At 42.9% G+C, this 6,339-nt stretch overlaps 1 long non-coding RNA gene across 2 annotated transcripts; it reads left to right on the top strand.

The window, feature by feature from the left end:
• Positions 1-3,077: 3,077 nt before the first annotated feature.
• Positions 3,078-6,059, top strand: LOC135176492 (uncharacterized). 2 transcript variants are annotated; one of them, XR_010302679.1, is made up of 4 exons: positions 3,078-3,186; positions 3,277-3,341; positions 3,825-4,048; positions 5,593-6,059. It is a non-coding gene; the product is annotated as an uncharacterized LOC135176492 (long non-coding RNA). The 2 variants fall into 2 exon arrangements; XR_010302678.1 differs by having other exon boundaries at positions 3,078-3,341; positions 5,593-6,057.
• Positions 6,060-6,339: the final 280 nt, after the last annotated feature.

Raw genomic sequence — 6,339 nt, 5'->3', positions numbered from 1 at the left:
TCCGAGGTTGTCCTGAGCAGTGGTGTGAGACCCAGGCATGCACCCGCTCACGCACACATGCTGGCCAGCATGCTACAGTGTTTCCCAAAGGGCTGTGCAAAAAATAACTTGAAAAAGGAAACTCTCTTGTTGAGAATATTTTCAGAATGCAAAATAAACTCTGGTCCAAGAAAAGGTATTACTCTGGAAGTAAGCCAGAAGGCAAGTACAGTTGTGACCTGCAATGACCACAGCTTCTCTCTTTTGATCCTGTCTGGCTTCTAGTCTCCTCAGGGAGTGGAGGTCAGCAGGTTTTGTCCTTTTTTATCTTTACAATGAAAAGATCAGATTGTTAAGGTACTGGACTTGAATTGTGCCTTGGCTTGGTGAATAGAGAGGCCGGCAAAAAGAAAAAAATCCTACCCTACATTTACTGGCTTCCTTGAGAAGAGGAGGAAGAATGCTGCAGAAAAATGTGCTCCCTGAGCAAGAGCAAACCATGTAAAACTTGCCTCTTCTCCAGATACAAATTCATTACCTTTACTCAAGGATATTGTTATTTCAGTAAGGAAAAGCCATTTTCTTTGGATTTTGTCAAAGCAGTTATCTTTTTGATTCACAAAAAGGGGAGGCATTACAGAATTCGTTCAGGATTGTTTCTAAGGAGTAGATCAGTCCGTGTATATTCGGCATCTTCGATCTGCTCAGGCTACTAGAATCGAACCAACGATGTGTCCTTGCGAACAAACCGATGCACAATTCTTTACACTCAGTGGTATTCTCCCTCTTGATTTAACAAGTCTTAAACAAATCTTAGCTGCTTTTAATTAAGGATAGGCAACCCCCCCCCCCCCCCCCCCCCAAATAAGGAACACTCCAGTGAAAACAGTCAGCTTGATGCAAAACTGCAGTACTGTGCTGTACATGTCTCAGCCACATGAATTGTCTGTAGAGACTGCATCTGAAGTCATAAGCAGTGTTTTCTGAGAGGAGAGGTCTTCCAAGTATAATGCTGCATATTCTGTCTGAGGTTTTCTTATACTGCTCTTCTGAGTGGCTTTCACTGAAGAAGAGCCAACCTGCATAAAGGTTAGCACTGCCTTCAGTGGTGCCCATTTGTCGGTGCTCCATATTCCAAGGCTTTTTTGACTTGACTCTGCAGTGCTCCATCTCTGGAAGAGTTGGAGATGGCTTTTCAGAAAACCTGAATTTAGGCTTGCATGTCTCAGCTGTGACTGGCCTTTGCAAATCCAGACAGGTAGCAGCAGCAGGACAAGGCTGTGCCTAGTGAGCAGAAGGGCTGATGTAGTTAGAAAGGTTGGAGGAAATAATTTAATGAGTATGAATTAGTTGTTTCGCTAAGACACCTTTAAAAAAATAATCTCATCATGAGCAGTTTCACCTTGGTGACAGCACAGGTGGGTCAGGCAGAGTGTTTCGCTATTTGTGTTCTGGGATTGAATGACTTTTCAGAGCCCTGACAAACAGCACACACCCGATTTTATTGGAACTAATTAACTGCCAATGGAGGAGTGTGTTCAAAATGATGTATTCCTCTTGCTGAGCCCAAAGAGCTGGCCCTTGTTTCACATCTGTGGCTGATTAAGTCTCTTGAACTTTAAGGCAGCTGTCTTACAGGTTCATTTTCTTAGGAACTCAGGAAATTACTTGGGAAAGCCACTGACACTACCTACCACTTACTGCCAGATCTCTTTCATTCCTCATGTGAAGAAGCCTATTACTGGGAACTGCTGGCATGCAGCATTGTCAATGGCAGCCTAGCAATTAGACTGGAATTTGTAATGAATGATTGCAATAGTCCCTAAATGTTACCAATTGATGTGTATTCTCATGGCTTATGGACCATTCCCCAAAGACTATGGCCCTTCCTTCCCACTGACAAATAATAAGGGATTCTACAAATTACACTGAGATCACAACAGGATTGATTAGGTGTAAGGGAGAATATATGAAGGAGGATGTAAAATGATACTTGCTTGCAGATCATTAGTATAGCGAGGGACTATAAACATTGACTCAAAATATTGGCATTGCCTTTTGCTACATGGAGCAGCCTTCAAAGTACTGTAAAAATGGCAGTTTCACTTTTTATTCCATTTTAATCTAGAAAAAGACAAGTCACTTGGAACAACTGAAACTCATCCCTCATCTGGTTATTTTCCTGATAAAAATGATTTGAAGGACAAAAGGATATTTCTTAAATGCCTGGCCAGCTACTATACAGCAATTACTTCTAAAGGGTGTGCAGCCCACCAGTGTCAGCTTGAATGAGAATTTAGGACTTTTGATGATGTTTGTTGACTCCTTTAACTCTCAACATACTGGTTTCACAGAATCACAGAACTTTTGAGGTTGAAAGGGACTTCCAGAGATCGTTGATCCAAGGCAAGATCCCTAGGGTAGTTTGCACAGGAATGCATTCAGGTGGGTTTTGAAAGTTCCAGTGCTTTGTCACCCTCACTGTGCAGGGGAGTGCAGGTAAGTGACTCTGAGTGACAGGTGTTTGTAAAATGTATCTGAGAGGAGGACAAATGAAATTCTGCAATTTGTTCATGGAAATTTAAAGCTGGGTTCTGCTCCTGTGCCTTTCTGCTGACTTCAGAGTGTGGGATGTCTTTGGCAAACATCTGCTTGGAAGAAAGCACCTGAGAAGAAAAATCTGTCATTCAAAAGCTTTATGTCTTGTTCACTGAAAGATGACCTTCAGCTCATGGATCTCATCTATGAATTACTGTGTGCCAGCATACCCCGTGGTGCTGGAGGAGCCAGCTTTGACAATTTCCCTTAGCGTGATCAGAAGAGGGATTTGGGGGGACCGCTGCAGAGCAAGGAGGTGAAAGTTTCAGGCTACAAAAAACAGGCAACCCCCCCCCACCACCTGTCAGATGACACTTTGAGGGTGTACAGAACAGAGGAAGGCAAGCCAAAGTACACAAAGAAGAAGTCCTGAGGAAAATGGTGTTATTAGTCCACCTGTGTGTAACAGGTGCTAAAAGCACTAATGATTCCACTGTTTTGATTTAAAGTGTGTGTTTAAATCCTCCTCTTAGTTCCTTAGTGGTAGCCAGCCTCCTGCCCTGCCTGTATGGAACTCTGTGTTGTATGCATGTTGGCTGTATATGTGGTTATGGACAATTTTTACAGAGATGGGACTCCTGTCTTCCTAGATGACTGTAACTGGAAGTGGTGAGCAGTGTTGGGGTTTAAATAAAGGGAGAAACATCTGCAAAAGAGAGGGGTTTATGGATCCAGTAACAGTTTTCTGGCTCTTTAAAGCCTTCCAAGATTCCCTGGAAGCTAGAGAGCTGTAATCAACCAAGCCCAAACACTGCAGTGTTTAGGTTGGTTTTGTTTTGTTTTTCTTCTTAATTTAAAAATTATTTGTTGGAGGGACAGACTAAATTAAATCAAATTGCCCATAGATCACAGGGGAGCTCTAAGAGATCTTTTAAAAACTGAGTACATAAACTTCAGCTCACATTGGTTGTGTGACTTTGGAGTCATTAATCTTTGTAACTGTTTATTTTTCATAGCTGTCACTCTCTGTAATTCTAGTTATTGGTTTTGTTAGTGGAGTCGTGAAGTATCCTGTTGGCTCAGAGGTTGGTGCTTGGGAACCTTTAGTTGACTGGCTGGGTTGTGACAAGTGCCTGTCACTTGAGTCTCCACAAACTCCTTTGCAGGGTTTGAAACAGCCTCGACAACTATTTGGCTGGCTGAAAAAGAGGCAATACCAAAATTAATAAAATGTGTTCCAGTAAAGCAATTTCCTTTGCCTTTCCCTGTCCTGCTTCTCTACTTTATTTCACCTTTTGTCCCCACAGAAGTTAATTTTAAAATTGAAGAATGAATGCTACATGATACAGCCTTGGGTTTTTATGTGAACCTAGAGCTGAAATCAGAGAGGCAGTGGGAATTCAGTTTGACCTCAGCACTTGCCAAGCATGTAACAAGCACGTAGATACTTCACAGTCACCAAGGTGAGCTAAAGAGAAATGGTGACATCACAGATGGAGCAAGGGTTGCTGAGCGGACCTTAATCTACCAAGTAAGTAATATGTGAGCTCCCCTTCCTCTGCAGGCTTTGCACCTTTCATTGCATACCAGGGCTATCCAGATAACACTGTTTTTTCATATTTTTTTAAAGCTGTGCACATAAAGTGTATTTCAGTTTCCTTTCAGAGTTCCCTTCAAGGCAGCAATCTTGTCTAAACAGTCTTTTGCCTACTCCTGTAGCCTTGCTGCTTATGGGAAGGCCGAAGAGAAAGAGAGATACAGGGAGAGCAGAAGCAAGGTGGTGTTGCAGTGTTCTTCTTGAGCTGATTCCTGCGTTCCTGACTAAATTCCAAATAGTAGGGCTGAAGAGTGAGGAGCAGGTTCAGTCAGATTGAGAAGATCTACAAGGATACCATAGGTAAATTTGACTATTTTGGAAGTCAGAAGTTGGAAAAGGCTAAGCTACTAAACATAGCATCCCCCACTATTAATCAGGCTGAGCCAAAAGTTTACTCCCAGGTGAGTCAGGCTGGCTGAGAGAAAGGATGGTCCAGATGCTTGTCCCCTCACTCTCTTTCAGAAGCTGTCCGAGGCTCGTTAAGGTCTATCAAGCTGCATAAAGGGGGTATTTATGGTGGAAAGCCATCCAAAGCAGGGACGGTCCTGTCCCTCAGGAGCTTGTCCTTCGGACTGCCAGGGGACTCTTTCTGCAGGAACTATCCAGGCTGGGGAGAACTAGAAGGCAGGAACCCCAAGGCAGGAAGTCCCCCAATATTTATACTCTCCCTAGACAAAGAGCAGAGTAACACTGCCTAGGTGCGAAGACCACAGCCAATCCCAGCCCGATTCCAGCACGGGCACTGCACAGGCACCCCTCCTGCTGGAAGGGCCCTTTGCTCCCCCTCTCACACCTGCAGGGCAGGGGGAGGGAAACAGGTTTTTGCACCTTTTCTTCTTCCATTCAGAGCACAGAGGGAGAGGGATTTTGGAGTATACAGGACTCCAGGACAGCTGGTTGGTTTGTTTTTATTTGGTTTGTTTTGGCTTGGTTTTCCCAGCTCACATTTCCAAGCTTTGTTTTAAAGCCCTTAAAAAAAAAACCTTGATTATTCTTGCATGTGATCATCATTCATCACCTGTGATGCACAGATTGTCTTGCAGGTGATTTTCTATTCTGAACTCTACAAAGCAGATTTTGCACAACTTTTGCGCATGGTGATGCTTTCTAGACAATGGTAAACAATTGCCATTTCCAAGTTAGACTGCTGTTATCATTCCCATATGTTCCAGTTCTTTAGTTGCCTAAATATAGTTGTCAGTGAGGGGTTGAAGGCTTTCAGGGCAGGAGGTCAGCTTGAAAGGAACTTAGAGTTGTAAAGTAAGCAATTTCTGGATTTTGAACCTTATCAGCTCTCACTTCGAGTGTGATGAGAAAGTCTTTGAGCTGCTTTTGTCAAGTTTTGGAGATAAAACTGGCATTTCTGGGCTCTTTCTCATAGCAAAAAAGTGCTGAGGACTCAGTCAGTTTGGGTCATGGGTGTAAATTTGCCCCACTGTATTCACATCAGTAGAGCTTACATGATTTGCCCCATATAGGTCCTGGCAGCATCAGTAGAAGTATTTTAACTTTAGATGGAAAATGTCAGAAATACAGCCAACTCCTATGGGAAATGTCAGAAATACAGCCAACTCCTCATCTTGTCATGTGGGGAAAGAACAAGTGAAGAGATTGTGCCTGTGGAACATTCACGTCCTTCATCTGAAGAAACAAACCTAGGCTGACGTGGAGTCAGCAGTAGAATTCTGGATTTCAGTGAGACTAAGGGGAAGCTGTTCCCAATCTGATGAGCTGCAGCTTGATCTCAATGTTTTGGTACTGAAGGCACTTTGTTTATTGGAAAATACTGTCTTTTTCCCACCATGAGTGTCATGTAGCCACCTGTGCTAGCTAGACTTGCACATTCTACAGATCATAAAAATATGCTTATTGTAGTTTGATATTCTGGAGCTTAATAAAAAGGGATGTGCAGTGAACAGTAAAGTACATGAACTGGGTTGAGATCTTGTTATTAAAGAAGGCAGTGAATGAGTGGAAAAGTCCCTAGTCTTAGCCAAAGACCTGCTCTGATTCCTACATTAAAAGTGCACTGACTTTGTCAGTCTTGTGCACCTCATAAATCTGAACTGGCTCTTTAATTTTCCACTTTCTTGTTTCATCCACTTTCCAGGATCTTTCTTCCTTCCTCATTTGTAATGGGACATTCTCTAGTTTATTTTACAACCTTTTCTTGTAAAACTGTAACTGGGCTGCTCTCTACCTGATCATTCCTCTTGCATCTTCCT

Source organism: Pogoniulus pusillus, chromosome 6 (assembly GCF_015220805.1).
Source record: "Pogoniulus pusillus isolate bPogPus1 chromosome 6, bPogPus1.pri, whole genome shotgun sequence".
In the NCBI taxonomy this organism is placed as follows: domain Eukaryota; kingdom Metazoa; phylum Chordata; class Aves; order Piciformes; family Lybiidae; genus Pogoniulus; species Pogoniulus pusillus.
This window is presented reverse-complemented; position numbering and strand designations above follow the sequence as displayed.